The sequence below is a fragment of the Mustela nivalis genome (genome assembly GCF_964662115.1).
Source record: "Mustela nivalis genome assembly, chromosome: 5".
In the NCBI taxonomy this organism is placed as follows: domain Eukaryota; kingdom Metazoa; phylum Chordata; class Mammalia; order Carnivora; family Mustelidae; genus Mustela; species Mustela nivalis.
Window position 1 is genome coordinate 74,078,595 of NC_139024.1, and position 20,235 is coordinate 74,098,829.

Consider the following 20,235-nt stretch of genomic DNA (forward strand, 5'->3'; position numbering starts at 1 on the left):
GATCCTGAGATCATGACCCAAGCCGAAGGCAGAGAGACCTAATCCACTGAGCCACCCAGGCGCCCAAAACTTTGATTTTTTTGACGAGACAAAATTAACATAAATAAAACAATCAGACAAAAATAGGTATGATAAAAATTAATGACTGGTAAACTGTGTTTACGCACAGAGAAGCATTAGTGGAAAGAAAAGGGCCAGGTCACATGCGCCAGTGTTCTTAGGAAAGGTGCCTGAAGTAGGACCACATTGAAAACCACCATTCATGGTTCTATTTCAATGGTGCTACAAGAATAACAATCATATCTGTAAACCAGAAACAGTTTTACCCTTAACGAAAATGTTCCCCATCAGAGCATGCTCAAGAGGATGGTGAGTCTATCTACCGGCTTCCGCAGCTGACGTCTCAAAGACGACGGAGAGGGTCACGTGGTGCTTTGGTCAGTATAATCAAAAATGCGCTGAATACACAAGTATGGTTTCAGGAAGAAGGCATAATGAGAAGTGTCTAAGGGGCAGGAAATCTCCCCAACATGAAATTAAATCAGTTTTGTGAAGTACCATGACCTCTACTTGGAAGAAAAAAAAAAATGTATGTGGCTTCAACTATAATTTTCCAAGAGACTGGGTTAAGAAACCAAGTCTGTGGCTTAATACATTTTCTTCTGAAGGTTTATTAAGTTGCTTCACATAAAAGTTCTTGTAGAATTCACAAGGAAAATTGCCCTCTAGCAGACTGGACTGTTGTTCTCAATGATCCACCTGCTCCCTGTGAGAAAAAATATACATCCACACTCTCCGCTATGCCACCTTGTGGTGCTCTGCACGACTATGCAGAGGGTGCATCTCCACCCACCTGGCCATGTGGCTTGTTTTGACCAACAGACTGAGAGCTAACAGTGTACGTAATTAGTGTACCTAATTCAACTTGAGGCTCTAACAGGCTTGGCAAAGGTCTGCTCTCCTTCAGAAGGAAATGCTCCAGGTACCAATTTTCCCTTCTTCAGCCCCTTCAAGATGTGTGGAACAGAGCTGCACTCCTACCTTACTTTGGAGGCCAGCTCACCCCTGCCAAACCCAACCGAGAGCAGCCAAGCCACAGTCAGTCTGCCGATTTATAAACGTGAAATAAATAATTGTGGTTCTAAGCCACTAAGATTTGGAAGCTGTTATGCAGCGTTATCACAACAAAAAACCCAAAACATCCTTAGAAATATCCTGATCCGCAAATTACTTTGTGGATTTTTACCAGGAAGACCAAAGCCACATAGTTAGTACATACTACTGTCTAGAAGAAGAACTCTACCAAGGCGTGGAATACCAAAGCCCAGAGACAGAAGCAGCCAATTAACACAAATAGCCAGGAAAGCTTCCCCTCCTTGCCGTTGTCATTCACCAATGAGGTGGCTATTGAAGTCAAGCCGTAAGAAGGCATCATCTGACACCAAGGGTAACTTCTGCACATCTTGGTATATACACCTATAGACTTTGATATTACTTTTTGTTATGAGGTGAACTGTGTTACCCCGACCCCCAAAACGTTTAAGTTGTAGTCACAGTACCACATAACATGACCTTATTTGGAAAAGGGGTACCTGCAGATACAATTAGTTAAGATGAAGTCATACTGGAGTATGGTGGGCCTCTAATCCAGTAAGACTGGTGTCCTTCTTAAGAAGGCGGCCATAAAGTGGCACCTGGGTAGCTCAGTGGGTTAAAGCCTCTGCCTTCGGCTCAGGTCATGATCCCAGGGTCCTGGGATAGAGCCCCGCATCGGGCTCTCTGCTCAGCAGGGAGCTTGCTTCCTCCTCTCTCTCTCTGCCTGCTTCTCTGCCTACTTGTGATCTCTATCAAATAAATAAATAAAATCTTAAAAAAAAAAAAAAGAAGAAGAAGAAGAAGATGGCCATATGAAGCCAGAGATACACAGGGAGAACACCAGGGGACAAAAGAACCAGAGATTAGGGTGATGCAGTTGCAAGCCAAGGATGTCAAGGACAGCCAGCAAATCTCCAGAAGCCAGAAGAGGCAAGGGAGGATTTCTCTGAAGTTTCACTGAGGTCATGTCTCCACCAACACCTGGATTTTAGACTGTCTCCAGAATCACAACACAATGAATCTCTCTTGTTTTCAGCTACCCAAGGGCTGCATTGTCAGGGCAGCCCTAAGAAACTAACTCACTTATTTTAAATTGTATACACTAGCCCTGTTCCAAAAGAATACTGCATGGAAAATGCTACTTTCCCACCAGAGCTATTCTGCCACTTCCTCTTGTAACTTAAAGAAACGTGAGCAAGTAATTGAGAACACTGGTAAAATTTTTTGAGTATTAGACTAAAGCCCCCCCCCCCAGTTAATTAACATTTGTACCTAGGAGATAACTTAAGCATAGCTTATTTGAATAGGGGGACAAAGAACTGACCTGATTATCAAGGAAAACACTTAACATAAAAAGGGTTTTGAAATATCCTGAGAATGCTGCATCCCCACGTTTTATGCTGCTTTTATCATTCTTGGGCGATTTCAGTCTAACCACCTCATGCTGCCAGGTTCCCTGTGCTTACTTAGGCATATCTTAGTTAGAGCCTGTAATATTATATCTAACATATCTTATACCATTTTGGTTTTGTTGTTGTTAAAGATTTTATTTACTTATTTATTCATGAGGGATAGGGGGCGGGGAAAGGGAGAAGCAGACTCCCTGCAGAGCAGGGAAGAGGGGGATCAGGACCAGAGCCGAAGGCAGACGCCTAACCAACTGAGCCACCCAGGTCCCCATCTTGTAAGGTTTTCTAACTGATTGCTCATGATGCCCCATGCTAATCATGGTGTTCTCTGCAATTGAGCTCTTTAGTTTTTAGGCTTTAAGAATGAAAATCTATTATCAAAACTTCAGGTAAATATTTATAAGACTCAGAGAACCAAATGAGGTAACATTCTGATTTTGAAAAGAAAGTAAGGAGAAGATTGGACAAAGGAAAGATGGAACAGAAAACTCATAAATCATGTCTTAAGAACACTGTCAACCCAACAACACCCAATCTTCCTGTGTCCCATGTGCATATATGTGACTAACACTGCTAGAAAACTGAAAGCCACAGAGTAATATAAAACACAGTCCTATCAGCTTACTGTAAGAACAACTAAGCCATAAAGCAGCAAATGTTTAATTTGTGGTACAAAGAGTTAAGTGACAAAATAACTAAAATTAGGAGTAGAGTAGATGTCCTGTGAAGTGTTCATGGAATTAAGCATCAACATTATGCAGAATGTTGGGTTTAAAGGAAGAAATGAGCAAGGAAATGTCAGATAAAGGGGGCAGTCAAAAAGCAAGTGTGTGAAAGGGGTACTGGGGCGCCAAGTTCATTCAGGTGGGCAGTGGGAGATAGGGAGGAGTGCCTGCAATGTGGAGACAATACACAACCTGAGCTGCATTTTCTTGCTTAAGCTTCCATGAGAAAGCCACCACCACCAGAATGTCATCAATCATTTTATTTGGTCTACTTATTCTTGAAGAACTAGCCTTGGGGCTAATCTATACCCAAAACAAGCAAGCGACATGCAAGAAAATATGAAGCAGATGGCACGTGGGTGAAAATGTTGGGGAAGTGAAATATTAGTAGCTTTGAAAGGAGGAAGAGAAAGTAAAATATGTCAAAATGAATATGCATTTGGTAAAGAAAAGTTGAGAATATAAGAATCCTAGGACACCTTAATTTTAGTAGTTTCTAACAAGTATCATTATAATATATATGGATAATACAAATGTGAAAAATAGAAATTGCCTATGATCCCATCAGTGGGGAAAAAGCTCTACTATTTTGTCACTTTCCTGTCTTTTCTTCCACGCAGATGCATTTTAAAATCAAATTAGGATCCTTTTGTGCATATGTTTTAGTAAACTATATACTATCACTTAAAAAATGACTCCACTGTTGGATTTGTCTCAAATTCTCCAACTAATCGCCCTTGATTATAATTACTGCAGTTGCTTACTCTGTGACAGGACTTAACATATATTAATCCATCTAATTCTCAATACCATGTGGGAGGTACATGATATTCTCTTCATTTTATAGATGAGAAAATCAAGGAGAAATTAACTTGCCTAAGTTCACATAGCTGGTAAATGGTGGGAGAGGGTTCCAAGCCAGAAAACTCGCTCCTGTATCCCTCCTCATAACCCCCGACCATTCCACATGCCCCCTCCCCGCAACCCCCCAGACACTATGCTGATTGCTGAAATTGGTGTCTGCTGAAATTGAGCCTCATTCCTGATTCGCTTAGGATGTACTCTTAGAACCACTGGTGCCAAAAAGTTTAACTAGCTGAACTGTTCTCAATCTAAAGTATACCAACAGACCCTCTCACCATTCATGAGAAAGGACTATGACCCAACCTCAACTTTGCCAGCACCGTTATGGACTTTTAAAATCTAATTTCAACCTGCATTTCTTTGGGGCAATGAAGTTGAATATGTCTTCCTGTCTTGGCTATCTGCAGTTACTATTTTCTGAATTTGCTCTTCCTGCTATAGACTATGTCCCCCACCCCCAAATTCATACATTGGAAACCTAATGCCCAGGTAATAGTATTAGGTGGGGCCCTTGGGATATGATTAGGTCATGGGGTCAGACCAGCCCCCTCATCAGCGGGATCAGTGCCCTCATAAAACAGGTCCTGGAAAGACCCCTAGCTCCCTCCACCGTGTAAGAACACGAGGAGATGTCAGCAGTCCACAAGCTGGGAGAGAGGTCTTGCCACATGTGGCTCGACCATGCTGACACCCTGATCTCCAACGTCCACGTCTCCAGAACTGTAAGCAATAAATGTTGCCACGTATAAGCCTTCCAGCGTATGGTATTTTGTTACAGCAGCCTGAATGGACTAAAACAATTCCTTACTAGAATACTCTTTAAAGAGTTAAGGTGTTTTAAATTGAAACTACTTGCAAAGTGTTACGATTTGAGCTATCAGAGAGCTGCTCACAAGCTGTTTCAGTGGGACCCAAAAGAGAGGCAGTATGTTGGGAGAAGGGCTCAGTTTTAACTCCCACAACTGAGCAGGCCCTCCCAACATACTAATGGCACAAAACTGCTTTAATATCATCATACAGCAGGGACTGTTCTTATCCAACGGCTAGAATACTCTTTACTACCCCTCAGGACACACTAGGATCAACATGCCTGAGGAAACAAATCAGTAAATCTGATGTTCGCTTAGTGAGGTCAAATTTCAGCAGGAAAATAAAAGAACTTGGAAGGATCTCATACCTACAAAGTCATCTCGTGCATTTTTCCTTCTCTACAAGGCATACCTGATTAATGACCAGAATCATCCACCAGTCAAGATTCCACATGAACAGTGCTGAACAAACACTATTATAGTCCTACTCTCTAAATCCTCTGTTAATCAGTCAACAGCGAACAACCTCGTGCCAGGCACACTGCAATAAAACTGAGCACACAGGACACCCTGACTACTTGGCTTGGAATTAAAAATACCTCATTCGCATGTACAGGAGTCACTTCTTAGGATAGACCATTCTCTCCAGATGGTTCATGTCATCTGTCAGGGTCAATGTTTAATGGCACCCTATTTGAAAGTTTTTGCCACTCTGTGTACCAACTGCAGAGGGAAACCCGAGGGCAGAGGCATCAAAGACGCTCTCCGAGATGAGGGCCATAATAAATACGAACGTTATTTCGAATGAGTGTTAACACAACATTTGAGAATTAGAGAAGGCAGGATGCTAGAGAAAATGATGCAGGCATGTATTCTACTGGGGGACTGGGGGAGAGAGTAGAAGAGGGATGAATGGTTAAATAAAAGCTTCAACCTGGGTGTTCTGGTTTTTTTTTTTTAAATCAATCTTAGCATGTTATTCAAAATCAGAGTCAATTTCTACTAGAAAAGCAATTTTGTTGTATATGAGAAATGCCTATTCCCAGTATGGAAACTGATTTTGGGCACTAAATTACACGGGATAGTCTCTGTGAGTTTATGGAGTGTCAACTAAAAATGGCAGACACCAGACCTGGGTGTGACTCGCTAAGGAAAACGGGAGCACAAAGAATTCCAAGCAGAGGGAAGAGCATGGAGAAGGAAAATCGTATGCTATGCATGTTCCAGAAGTGACAAGCAGTTTTGTATGACAGCAGAGATTCTTAACTTGCGATCCATACACAAGGACGTGCAAGCAAAATGGTGTGTGGTATGTGATGGGACCGTGAACTTTTATCAGATTTTTATCAAGGGTCCATAAATTGGGGCAGGGGTAATGGGGCAGTGAAGAAAAATGCGGGTCAAGGGCATGACAGGGAGGTACAGGGGGCAACAGATGAATTCCTCAGAGCCCCAGAGACCGCTAAGATCTCCAGCAGACTCCTTCCCGTGCAGAATGGTCCTCAGAGGAAAGCTGAGAAGGCAGGCTGGCTGCAAAGTGGAGAGCTGAGATGTGGCAGAAAGTAAAATGCAGGCAACAGTCCAAAGCATCTGAGGAACCAAACAAGGGCAGTGGGAATGGAGAGAAGGGACTTCGAGAAATAGTAGGGAGATGTAACAAGCTGGCCGAATATTCCTATTTGCTTGTGTATACATCAAATGTCACCGGAGGATTCCCACTTAAGAGACTGCACTGGTCACCAGTGGATAGTGGAAGCACGTAACTGGGGCAAGAGGACGAGAGAGTCCTTTTATTATATACCCATTTGCACCTTCTGAATCACGTGAAGGTATTAAGTGCCACAAAAATAAATTTTGAAAAAGACATAGAGGTTATTGAAATGAAATGCTTCTGTGTAAAAATCCGCCCACATCTCTCTTCGAAGGATGCTAAGGTTTCACATTCCCTTTTGAATTCAGATTACTTTTCCCCAAAGTCTCCTGTACCACACCCATGAGTGAACCTTAAGAAGCGCCAATCTCTCTTTTGATCTGGGTGATTCTGTTATCAAACAGCACTTGGCATCATATAAATGTAAATACCTGGTTACATTCAGCCAACTTAACAGGTAGCTGTCAAAATACCAGAATGAAGAAATTTTAGTCAATTAACTAAACTATTAACAATTAACTAACAACTATTTTATGGTAAATAAATGAGACACAAAGAAGAATCTATTAATCTGATTCATTAAAACAGAGATGAATCAAATAAATAACTGATACGAAAGAGGTCAGATTTGAGGTTTGGTGTGGTGAGTGTTAAAGCAAGTTTAGGCTAACGCCCGGGGCTAAAAATGACTTTAATTAAGTTATATGGAATGAATGTCCTGTTCGGCCTAACAAGCCACATAAGATAGATTCCAGAAATAACTGACTTAAACTTAATGATTTGAGCAATTTTTAAATTGGTGGTAAGTGGATATAATTTAATATTACAAAATAAATGGAATTTAATTTTGCAAAACTATGGAACATTGTTTTCCATTCAGCTATCTAAGTTCAAACACACGTGAGTGGAACTTAGTTTTGTGAAACTAAAGAACACTGTTTTCCATGTGGATATAGAACCTCAAATATACTAAACTTCAACATTTATTCAAAACACATTGAATGGAATTGATTAAACTTGCTAATCAAAAACATGTGTCTAGAGATCAATTCTGCAAATGTTTTCATTTGGTTTTATGTATTATGTTTTGCCTTGTTTCACAAAGGATATGAGTCAGCTTTAAATAATAAATTCAATATAGTGGAAAAATAAAATTAGATAAAAATCAGAATAAAGAAAAACAAAGTAGAACAGAAGCTCAGTATCAAAGGTAAGTTAGAATATCAGTATTAGGTCATAGGTTTTTATAGGGTTATTAAAATCTAGTTGCAAATTTGATTCTGCATTTGCTAGTTGCCAAATCAGAAAGGGAAATATCATCAATTAGCTGATGCTAGATTTGCACTGTGAAAAAAAGGCACACCACATTTGTGCAGGTAAAGTAAAGCTTTTCTTTGTCCTCTATCGCTAAAGGGAACTTGCCTGGGTCTTCACACAAGAGCTGCAAAAGGAACAATGATCTTGGTAACCACATCTCTTAAGTAACCTAACAGCAGGTTCCTTGTGACGCCTATTATTAGTAGAACCCTCCACATGTGCACAATTGGGCGTGGGGTGGGGTTACAAAAGATGCAAAACAAGGTCACCAATGTACTCATTTCTGAAAATTTCGCTAGACTCCTAGTCTAACATCTAGAACTGGAATGGAATGGGTGGAGCTTATGGCCTTTATTCCGCCAACGTTCTAGAACCATCATTTCTCTCCATTAAGATTCAGATCAAATTTATGAGCTGACAACTGATATTCTCTGGCATGTGCAGAAATAAAGGCATTCTACGCCACTGTTCAGAAGAGATTAGTAGACAACAACTATTCTTCAACCACCACCTCTCCATATTTGAAATTCGAGGTCATACAAATTTTCCTTTCCATACTTTCTCTGCAATTATAACAATTCTGGTTTCAACATATGTAAATTGAGTGGATCCCACCAGATGTAAAGAACAACAACAAAAGTTATGGGCTGGTATTTAAAAAAAAAAAAAAAAGGACAGTAAATAACATTTAGCAAAGAAGGGATAGAGGTTTTGGCAACAAACCTTAGGAAAGATACAGAAAGAGAGGAGAGACTATACCTGGTCTTAGAATTGCATTCCAGTGGCGCATATGGAGACAGGGTGTTGGGGGCTCACCCAACAGGGCCCTGAGAGTGAGTCATCCAATCACAGAGGCATTGCGCATTTGGATGAAGGACACACACAGAAAAATTCCTCTCCCATTCTGAGATTAAAAACTAGCTCTTACTTGACTGGTTTCAAGGCCAAGAGTGTCAGCACAGCCTAAGTACTCAATTTCTATTTGTCAAATGAACAAATGTTTATTATCTGCAACAAAGTAGAAAGAGTTTACTGTAACCACAGGGGAGGGCTCTTTTGAGATATTAAAGAACAAGTAAAACAATGTGAATTAACTGCTCAATATATTTTTTTAAGATTTTATTTATTTATTTGACACAGAAAGACACAGAGAGGGAACACAAGCAGGGGGAGTGGGAGAGGGAGAAGCAGGCTTCCCGCTGAACAGGAAGCCCAATGTGGGCCTCGATCCCAGGACCCTGAAACCATGACCTGAGCCAAAGGCAGACACCCAACGACTCAGCCACCCAGGCGCCCACTGCTCAATATTCTTGATCACAAATGTAAGATGTATAAAATGTAACTCTCTTTATTTGGGGGAGGACTTTTGCTGCATTTTAATAAACTGTAATGTTTTCCATATGTTCCCTCCCACTGTTGGTTCCCCCAATCTTATCACCTTTTACATAAAAGTGTGATCTCCTCACCATGTAGGAAAGGCCTAAGTACGATGGAGAAACAATAATAATAAACTATAGCTTGCTGTCCTTTTATGAAAATAATTATTTGGGGTAATATATAGTAAGGATAATGGCAAGGTATTAAAATGACAAAAAGGGACACCTGGCTGGCTCAGCCTATGGAGAATGCAACACTTGATCTTGGGGGGTGTGAATTCAAGCCCCATGTGGGGTGTAGAGATTACTTAAAAATAAATTCTTAAAAACCAGTAATAATAAAATGACCAAAAAGGTAAGGAAAAAAGGGAAGAGAATAAAAAGACTGGACCACTCCCAGATAATTGCGTTACACAAAGTTACTGGAAAAAGATTAATACTGATTCATAAAGCTTACATAACAGGGAAATAAAAACAAAATCAAAACAGGAAATCTCACAGTGCAAAAATAAAGCAAATGAAAAATGATGCAGTGATCCTTGACCCTTCCAAGATAACATAGAATTTAAAAGCAAAAAGACACTGAATCTTCCAAAACCCTGATTTCCAAATTATGAAATGTGGAAGGCAGCTATGTTCATCACTGTACTACCAACGCATGCAAACTGTCAAATTTGGAAATTGATATGCTTATACACTAAGGAAAGCCTGCAGAGTTGAAAATATGTATCTATACCATACATTCTAAATCATTTAGGAACCACGGACACCCCTAATGCTTTACTTTTACTTTTACCTGTAATAAAATACATTATAAATAGATCATCTACAACTCAAGTCTAAACAGAATTAATATGTCACTTAGTAACCAAAACACTGTTACCTCTGGAATAACAGAATTTTCTTGTAAACATGAATTGTATTTTTGAAATTGTGTTTGAGAGTTTAATAGAAATATGTTTGATTATCAGACTAGAAAATCTGCAAGCTGAGACATGAAATGCACTTCTATTAGGGGGTGAGGAGAATTACTTCATTTAATAACACAATTTTTTTAAAAAAAAGCATATGGTCCGAAGAATGCCAAAATTCATATTTAAATGTAAAGACAATCTGACCCTTTCCAAAAACGGGCAATTTTAAAAAATCCAGTTAAACTTCAAGAGCCGCAGGACAAATACAGAGTAATCCTAAACTGTCTTTAGATGAAGCCTGGAACACAGTTTATTCAACAAATAACTAATGAGCACCCAGCATGCATCAGACGCAGAGGATTACAGAACTGAACAAGATTCTGTCCTCCTGGAGATGACATTAGCTCATTTTCCAAAGCTCTAAACCTTAATACATTAATATAAAATTGGAGTTCACAACGATCTACTTTCCAAAACTCTTAATCTTCTTGCTTAATATAAAATTAAATTAAAAAAAAAAAGCGCGTGAAGAGATAATCTTGCCAAAGCCCTGACGTATGAACTTCACACCTGGGGGAAAAGAAAGAATTCATAAACCAGTTTCTCAAAAAAACGAACCGTAACACCTAGCTGGACGCTAGGCTGTGCCCAAGGCTGCCTCTGCTGGCCGCCTGGGTGCATCCTTCCAGCAGATTCTCAACTCCCGACACCTGTATCCAACTCGCCACTCTAAAAACACATCCCTTTAGGGAAAGCAGGAGGTTCCCGAGTAGGCATCACCAGAATACCCCAGCCTCACGTAGCTCCGGAAAAATCTTAACTTCTCGAAGGGCCTTCCCTAACTGGTACCAAACGTTGCCTGTAAGGGACTGAGCGATCACCAACTGTATACAGCACACAGCGGGTTCCGAAATGAACAAAAATCCCCGGCTACTTCTACGCGCTGCTAAAATAACGCTTTGCGTGGCTACACGTTTAGCTAAAACAGGAAGAAAGCATCTGCTCATTCAGTCGAAACATTACGGTGACATATTTTTACCTGAGCTGCTGAAAATCCAACGGTACTCCTCCCTACCCCCCCCCCCGGCCCCCAAATAAGCCACTAGCCCTCCGGTCCTCCCCACCCCCGCCCGCAGCACGCAGCCCACCGGGCCGGGAGGGAGCTGGGCGGGCGGGGAAAGGGTCAAGCTCTCCTTCGCCACCACTCGGCCTTCCGAGCTCCAGGAGAGGTTGTCAGGTTCACCGGGTCTGCGCCCAGCGCCATTAGCACACCTTCGAGCGCTCTCCCGAGCCTGGGCGGGAGGCAAGTTTGGCGGGTCCTGGCCCCGGGGCCCCCCGCCCGCCTCTCCCCAACGCCAGCATCAGCTGCGGCCGGCGGCTAGGGCTGGTCCCCGCCTCACCCACCTACCTACAGGGCGGGGGCGCCGACTCCTCGGGTCCGGGAGAAGGGGATCGGGCGCACGCATTTCTGGGAGCGGTGGCCTCTGCAGCTCGGCGCGGGGGAGCGCATCCTCTAGGGTGGGGGAAGGAGGGGTCGGGGGAGGTTCGTGCGGCTAGGAGGAGCAGGGGCGGGAGGGAGGAGCGCCGAGGCGCGCGCCCCCGGGGACCGGCGTCCGGAGCTGGTGGACTCGGGCGCCGCCAGGACTCCTCAGTCCTCTCCCCGAGCGCGGCACCTTGCCAACCCTGCAGCTGCGCCCGCGGTCAGGGCATCGGCCGCGACAGGCTCGCGGGCCCGGCCGGAGGCGGGGAACTGCGGGTGGCGCGACGCGGTGCAGACGCCCGCCTCTAGCTCCGCCCGGCCCGCGCCACGCTCTGCGCCCCTCCGCAGCGGCGGGGGCCAGGAAGCTCCGCGGCGGGGCTCGGCGGCTTGGGTTGCGGCATCCTCCCCGCCCCGGCCACCTCCGAGCTGGAAGGCTGAGTACCCCCGCCACCCCTCGGCTGCCGCAGCCTCCGCGGCCCCGACACAGCCCCGGCCCTGGCCGGGCGGCTCCGCCCCGGAGAGCTGCGCGCGCGGCCTCCGCAGGCCTCGGCCCATTGTGACGCGTCCGAGAGGGAGCTCGCAGCTACCCGGGCGGCCGGACGCGGGGCGGCGCAGTCTAGGAGGGTCGTCTTACCTCGCCCCGGGCCGCATCCCCTACAGCTGGCTCGCCACGACCACCACTCTTCGCGGAAAGTGAAGCTTTGAGAGCAGAGCTGGAGTTATAAAGCCTTGAGTTTCCGTCCAGCTTGGGGACCGCTGGCCACAATAAAGTCATCCTTCTGTCCTTTCCGGCTTTACGTTTCTCAAAGGGGCCCACCATCTCCTCCCCCCCCCCTCCCCGCTCCCGACCTGGTACAGCATCCCGGATGCTGCCAAATTGCAATCAGTACAGCAGTAGGGACGTAGCTATTGGATTTTCCAGGCCGAGTCTTGGCAGAGATCCTAGAGAGCCTTGGTTGGGAGGATTTGCATCAGCAACGGGGCAGTGCTGGTGAGCTTCCCATCCCTTCTTGGGAGCTCTTTGCTCTTTGGTCCCATGACCAGCACTGCAAGATGACTAGGAGGATTTGGCCTTGAGCTTTACCCTTACACATACGGGGAAAAAAAGTCAAGGCACAGTCTGCAGCTGGTCTGATAACACTGGTATGTCAGAGGCCATACACAAAGCACACTAGATAGTGGCCTCCTTTGGGTTGTTGATGCCGCTTACGGGCTTGGGCATTTCAGTTGCAAGTGGTCACGTTATACTGTCTTGCAAGGTATGGAATAATTGTCCAATTCTGAACTAAACATATATAAAATTGGACATCCGGTTTATATCTTTAGGCAATTGCAGTAATTTGCAAATTATTTTCAAGGGAAAAATTAGACTCTTAAAATACAAAGAGCTGATTTTATTGAATCAAAAAGAACATTGTTTGAGATCTCCAGAGAAACTTAGCCATTCTCTCACTTGTTTGATGAGTGCTTTTATGATGTTGAAATCTAACATTTTTTTTTTTTAATGGCAAAGATAAGACATGTTCCGTAGGAGTACAATCTGATAAAATCGCTAAGTCTTCTTGAGAGGAGTTCCATGTGGAGCAGGGTAGAAGCTGAACTGCTTAGGAGTCAGGAAAACAGTGGCTCATGACTTCTCCACTTTGAGGACTCTGATAGCTACAGTTTATATTCAAAAGATACCTATTATTATTCATGATATTTCCTCCCAAATGCAGAATAACCCAATTATAGAAATATTCATGTATATATGTGATGCATAAGGACAGAATGAAGTCACTTCATGAGAATTTAGCAGTTGCTTACTCTAACATGTTTATAAAGAAGTCTGCCTTAGAATGCAGTTTATAGGACATTTGTAGAAATGTTCATTGAGTGGCAATTATTGACTATCCGTCCTGGTATAATAGAGATTTCTGCTCCCCAGCTTAGACATAGAGAAAAATTACCCTTAAAGATTCATCACTAGGGTGCCTGGGTGGCTCAGTGGATTAAAGCCTCTGCCTTCAGCTCAGGTCATGATCTCAGGGTCCTGGGATTGAGTCCCGCATCGGGCTCTCTGCTTGGCAGGGAGCCTGCTTCCTCCTCTCTCTGCCTTCCTCTCTGCCTACTTCTGATCTGTCTCTGTCAAAGGAATAAATAAAATCTTTTAAAAAAAAAAGATTCATCACTAGTTCCTTCTCATTAATTTAACGTTTATTGATTGGCCCAAGCCCTGTCCTTCTGGAGAGAGACACCAGAGGGGGAAAAAAAAAATTTCCTTATCCCCTAGTAGATATGTACTGTCCAACACTAGCCACATGTGGCCACTTAAATTTAACTTAAAAATGTATTTTTTCATTACATTAGCCACACTTCAAATGCTGAAGAGCTACACATGGCTAGGGACTACTCTTTTAGATAGAATAGATCATCTCCAGTATTATAAAAAAAATTATTCTGGGCAGTGCCACTCTAAATAGAAGGTAAAATTTTAATTGGGAGATAAGATGGAATACATAACATAATTTGAGAAATCTTAGTACACTAAAGATTGAACCTCAATAGAACATGTACTGTTTAAGAACATGGCAGTCTCTTAAGAATTCAGGCTCTGATCTCAGACTATAGCTCTACCTGTGCTGACGTAGGATATGTTGCTTAACCTCTGTTGCTTTATCTGTAAAAAGGAGATAATAGTATCAACTTTATAGGATGGATATAGAGATTAAATGAGGTAATCCATGAATGATGCTTAGACTTAGAATAGGACCAAGAAAAGTTAGCTATGACTCTTATACGTTATTATAGTAAAGGTTTTCTTTCTTAAAAGTTGTATCCTTTGGGTGCCTGAGTGGCTCAGTCAGTTAAGCTTCCGATTCTTGATTTCAGCTCAGGTCATGATCCCAAGGTTGTGAGATCAAGCCCTGCCACAGGCTCCAGGCTCAGTCCAGTCTGGGGAGACTTTGAGAAACATCAACAAACAACAGCAACTGTCACTGCAAATATGTACAGTATTTTTCTTATGTATGTATCTAAATATCATTTTGTAAGGAGAGGTGTGGAGGGATCGGGTAACTGGATGATGAACACTAGAGAGGGTATGTATTGTAATGATCACTGGGTATTATATAAGACTGATGAATCACAGAGCTGTACCCCTGAAACAATACATTATTTGTTAATTAATTGAATTTAAATTTAAAAAGGAAAAACAAAAAAAAATAATTTTGTAATGAAGTGTGGCTAGTGTGTCTTTTTTTTTTCCCCCAAGGGAGGGAGAGCATATGCCCACACTGAGGCATGGGGGTAGGAGTGGAGGGAGAGGGGAGAATCTTAAGCAGAATCCATGCTGAGGCCAAGGTGGGGGCTCAGTCTTATGACCCTGAGCACTTGACCTCAGTGAAATCAAGAGTCAGATAGAAGCTCAACCAACTGAGCTACCGATGTGCCCCTAGTGTGTCTGTTTTTTTTTTTTTTTCTTAATAAACATATAATATATTTTATCCCCAGGGGTACAGGAGTGTGTCTGTTTTTTAAGCACAACACTCACTGGTTACCTTTCCTTGAACTGGAATTCCAGGAACATCAGCAAATACTGCTCTAATAGTTTGCCATAATGAAAGCCTCATTGGATAAGCAATGAGCTCTCAACAACTGAAAGAACTGAAACTCCTTTGGAGGTTTTCTCTTTCAAGGTATTGGAGAAAAGATTTGTGAATTGGGTGATGAGTTTAGTCTGCTGGCACCAAGAAAGTTCACTCTTAATGGTTAAACCTATCCCTCTCTTCCTAGCAGAGAAACATGTCCTTTCACATGCCTGACTTGAGCTGGTTGAGACACAGGAGTTCCAAAGGGAAGTAAATGCTAATGACATCTGTGGAAATGGACTGCTATCTGGTTGCCTGTCAGCATGCAGAAGGAAAGGCTGATTATATCAAGCCCAACAAATTTGCTCTTTTTTTAAAGTCACAGTTCATTAAAAAAAATTATCTACTCTTGGAGAGTTTCTGCCGCTTTATTTCTGCTGGAAAGTCTGTTCAGTAGCTTGAGAATTCATTACATGTTTTTTTACATTTTCTGGAAAAGTTAGTCAAATAAGCTGGTACAAAGACACTGCAGCTAAGATATAATTTAAAATTCTGAAATGAACCCCTAAAAAGAACTGGTAGTTGTTGCCTTGGATTCATTAGATGAAAGAAATTTACAGTGCAATGAACTGAAAAGGGTTTTTTTCAAAGGACGTAACTATAGATTCACAATTGAAAAAAAAAAAAATATATGGAAGTCCCAGGTTTCCCCTTGCCCCTCTCCCACAGCTCCAGTTGTCCCTCCATGGTAACATCTTGGGTAACTCCAGTACAACATCAAAATCAGAAAAATGACACAGGTACGATCTTTCAAGCTTATTTGTATTTCATCAGTTTTACATATTCTCTTTTGTGTTTGTGTGTCTTATGCAATTGTATCATCTGTACAGATTATCCCAATAAGACACAGGACTGCTCTAGTTCCACAAAGCTCTCGTGACCTGCTTCCTTACAATTGCATCCATCTTCCTCTCCACCACATCTCTGATTCCTGCAAATCACTCATCCCTTCTCATCTCTAAAATTTAAAAAACACTATATAAAAGGAATCATACTGTATGTAACTTTTTAGATTTTTTTTTCATAACTCCCTTGGGATCCACCCGCGTTGTTATGTGGTTGATGGTTTGTTCCCTTTTTTGATACGTATTCCATGGTATGGATGTACCACAGTTTAACTGTTCACCCACTGAAGAATATTTTTGTGGTTTCCAGTTTGGGCTTATTATAAAAAAAAAAAAGCTGCTATAAACATTTGTGGACAGACTTTGTGTAAACACGAGTTTTCATTTCTCTGGGATAAGTTCCCAAGAGCACAAGTGACGGGTCAGATGATAAGTGCATGTTTAGTTTTATAAGAAACTGCCAAATTATTTTCCAGAGTAGCTGTACCATTTTACATTCCCATCAGTAAAGTATGCATGATGAGTGGCACATTTTTAATCTATTAAATATATTTATTAAAGTATAGTCCTACATGTCTCTTAATATCCACTACTCTACTGTAATTCCTTATTTACTTGAACCCTACCAGACTGAACTTCAAGGTCAGGAATCCCATTTTGTTCGTCTTGATGTCCTTCGTGCCTAACGTAGTCCGTGCCTAATACAGTCCCTGCCATATATTAGTGAATAAATATTTGTTTAATAAATGAACAAATTAATGAACAGAAGAATAGCCGAGTCATACTGAAATCAAATTGAAAAATAAATTTGTCAATAAATTATAAGTGACTTTGAATGGGATACAATGATTTTTCTTCCAATATATAGCAACATTTTCAAATCAGAAATTGGCACTCTATAAGAAATTGGAGCAAATCTGTAAAAACTAAATGCCAAATTATGTTGGGCCAAGTTATTCATATTAGTACTTTGGTAAAAGAAGAAGATTGGAAATAATCTAAATGACTGATATGAACTGCTTTAATAAAATACCTAAATAGTGGAATATGATATAGTTATCAAAAGTAATGAGAAAACTTATGTAAAGAATGTCCCTCTTTTAAAAGATATTAATTTTAAGAAGTTAGAAAAAGTATGTAGAGTATGTCCCTCTTTGTGTAAAAATAAAACAAAGAGATTAAAAAAGATAAGATATGCATAAAGACCTTAATTCTCTCTAAGCCAGTCTATAAACTACAGGGTGTGCCTGAACCGTCTTGGGACAGAAGGTAAAGTGCTCAAAAATATATCAAAAGAATACGGAGCAAACTTAAAAGGACTCCTCTGGCCAAATTTGGGACAATTTAATTATTAAGAAAAATGACAGTGCTGGATTATAACACACTGAATAAAAACAGAAAAAGAATATATGAGTCCAGTCTGATATTTCAAAATTAGAGAATAAAAAGAGAAAGGAGAGAAAGGGAAGTTATTTACAAGAGAAAAATAAAATGAAAACACCATTTTGCAATCACCACGGTAATAATTGATTCAAGCAAAGATTGTCAGTGGGTGAAAGTTTACTGAGGAACAGAAGATTCATATATTCTCAAAGCATGGTGGGCACCTTAACCAAATGCTTGAATTTACTATATGTTTCCTACCGCTGCTGTAAAAAAATTAGCACAAACTCAATGGCTTAAAACAACACAAATGTATTATCCTACAATTCTATAATCCGGAAGTCTGGCATTGGGTCTTACTAGGATAAAATCTAGGTGTTGGGAGGGCTGTTTTCTTTCTGGAGGCTCAAGGGAAGAATCTGCTTCCTTGCCTTTTTCAGCTTCCAGAGGCCACCTGAATCCCTCGGCTCAAGGTCCTCTTCCCCTTCTTCAAAGCCAACAAAGGTAGGTTGAGTTTTCTTCAGACCACATCACTGGGACACTAACTCTCCTACCTCTCTCCTTCACTTATAAGGACGCTTGTGATGATTTTGGACCCCCTCAGAGAATCCAGGATAACTTTCCTGTGTCTCAGAATCCTTAATTACATCTGCAAAGTTCCTATTGCCATGTAAAGTAACAGATTCATGTGTTCTAGAGATTAGGATGGGGGACATCCCTGTGGGGGCTATTATTCTGCCTACAATATTGACCATGATAAACAATATGATACATCAGCATTATGCCATTCTGACGTCATGTACTGACAAGGACACATAACTTAAGGTTCTTTTCTTTTCAAAAGAGATATTTATCTGAATTGATAAATTCAGTTCTGAAAGAACTGTCTTTCACGATTCAAAAAGATCAATATTGTTAAGAAAAACTGGGAATTGTTCCAGAATTATTCCGGAATAATGGTTTCAGAATCTTAAAAGTCTAAAACTAAACATTAGTTTTTAACTGTATAATAAATAATAATATTGTATTACCTTTAAATTACCTAAATGTGATAATTGTATTCCTTGTCCTTAGGAAATACAGGATAAAGTATTTAAAAGTAAAGTATTACGATACCTGCAACTAACCCCAAATGCTTCAGAAGAAAGATGAAGAGAAAGCGAATATAGCAAAAAATCAACAACTGGTGACTCTAGATCAGTACTGGAAAATAGAAATAAAATACAAGGCACATATATAATTTTAAATAGTCTAATAGATACCTTAAAAAGTGAAGAGAAAGTGAAATAAATTTTTATGATATTTTAGCCTGATATATTTCTTTAAAAAACTTTTTTATGTAGAGAGGGACAGAGAGAGAGCACCCACCTGAGCGGTGTGAGGGGCAAGAGGGAAAGGGAGAGAGAGAATCCCAAGCTGACTCAACGCCAAGTGTGGGTCAGGACAAGGGGCTCAATCTCATCACCCCGAGATCATGAACTCAATCAGCTGAAATAAAGAGTCCCCCTCCCAACCGAACGAGCCACCCAGGTGCCCCAGCCCGATATATTTCTAATTTAAAACCAATCAAAGTAAACACTATTGAGCTATTTTACTTTTCTTTCCTTCTATATTAAGGCTTAAAAAACAAGTAGGCAAGGGTGCCTGTGTGGCTTAGTGGATTAAGCTGCTGCCTTTGGCTGGGGTCATGATCTCAGGGTCCCGGGATCCAGCCCCGCATCTGGCTCTCTCCTCAGCAGGGAGCCTGCTTCCCTTCCTCTCTCTCTGCCTGCCTTTCTGCCTACTTGTGATCTCTGTCTGTCAAATAAATAAATAAATAATCTTAAAAAAAAAAAAAAAAAAACACCGAGTAGGCAGTCATCACCTATAGAACATTTAAGTTTGCGCTAGCTGCATTTCAATCCACAATAGTCACATGGGCTGGTCTTACTAAATTGGACAGCACAGGTTCAGATGAAGGGAATATGTGTGTTCATTGTCCTACACTTGCAATTTTCTGTAGGTTTGGAATTTTTCAGGATAAAAAGTTGGAAAAAAGAGAGATATTAGTTTGTGTATGCATAGACTGTTTCTAGGATACAGAAGAAACTTAACACTGGTTACCTCTGGGAAGAAGAAATTAGTGACTGGGGAAAAGAGAGGGATGGTGGTGTTTATTGCACCTTTCTGTCCTTTTGAGCATATTGTGACTAAGCCTACTAAAACTTAAAATCATTCTAAAAAAATAATATTCACTTTGTCTTCCTGTTCAAAACCAGATTCTTTTCTACTAAGCTCTGATAACGAGCAATTCAGAGGAAAGAGCTCCACCTACTGAACCTGATTTCCTAAGAATTCCTTGATAGAGGAAAGTGTGTGTCCTATTTAAAATATAATTAAGTTTAGAAATTTGTTGTGATTTTTCTATCTTTATCAGCCCTTAAAAATCCGTTTAATCTTCCTGCTTGCATATTATTATTATTAAAGATTTTATCTATCTATCTATCTATTTATTTATTTATTTGACAGAGAGAGAGAGTGCAAGCAGGGGGAGCAGCAGGGAGAGGGAGAAGCAGGCTCCCCACTGACCAGGGAGCCTGACGCGGCGTTTGATCCCAGGACAAGCGGAGGACAGACGCTTAACGGACTGAGCCACCCAGCACCCCCCCCCCCTGCACATTATTAAACATTTTAGACAAATTTTTATCAATAATCTAAGCCATCTCAGGGTTGCCTGAAAACAAGAAACAATATTCAAA

At 41.3% G+C, this 20,235-nt stretch overlaps 1 protein-coding gene across 13 annotated transcripts in view; it reads right to left on the bottom strand.

Annotated features, from left to right (window-relative positions):
- The window catches only part of NCOA7 (nuclear receptor coactivator 7), a 162,577-nt gene that overhangs the window by 141,896 nt on the left and 446 nt on the right, over positions 1 to 20,235 (bottom strand). For 2 of the 13 annotated variants that reach the window (XM_082729905.1, XM_082729910.1), the window contains exon 1: positions 11,569 to 12,140. The exons of 2 other annotated variants lie outside the window; for them this stretch is intronic. The gene's annotated coding sequence lies outside the window, so the exon portion shown is untranslated. Of the gene's footprint in view, positions 1 to 11,568; positions 12,194 to 12,274; positions 12,751 to 20,235 lie in introns of those variants that run through there. 9 more of the 13 variants (XM_082729915.1, XM_082729919.1, XM_082729913.1 and 6 more) reach the window with 9 other exon arrangements.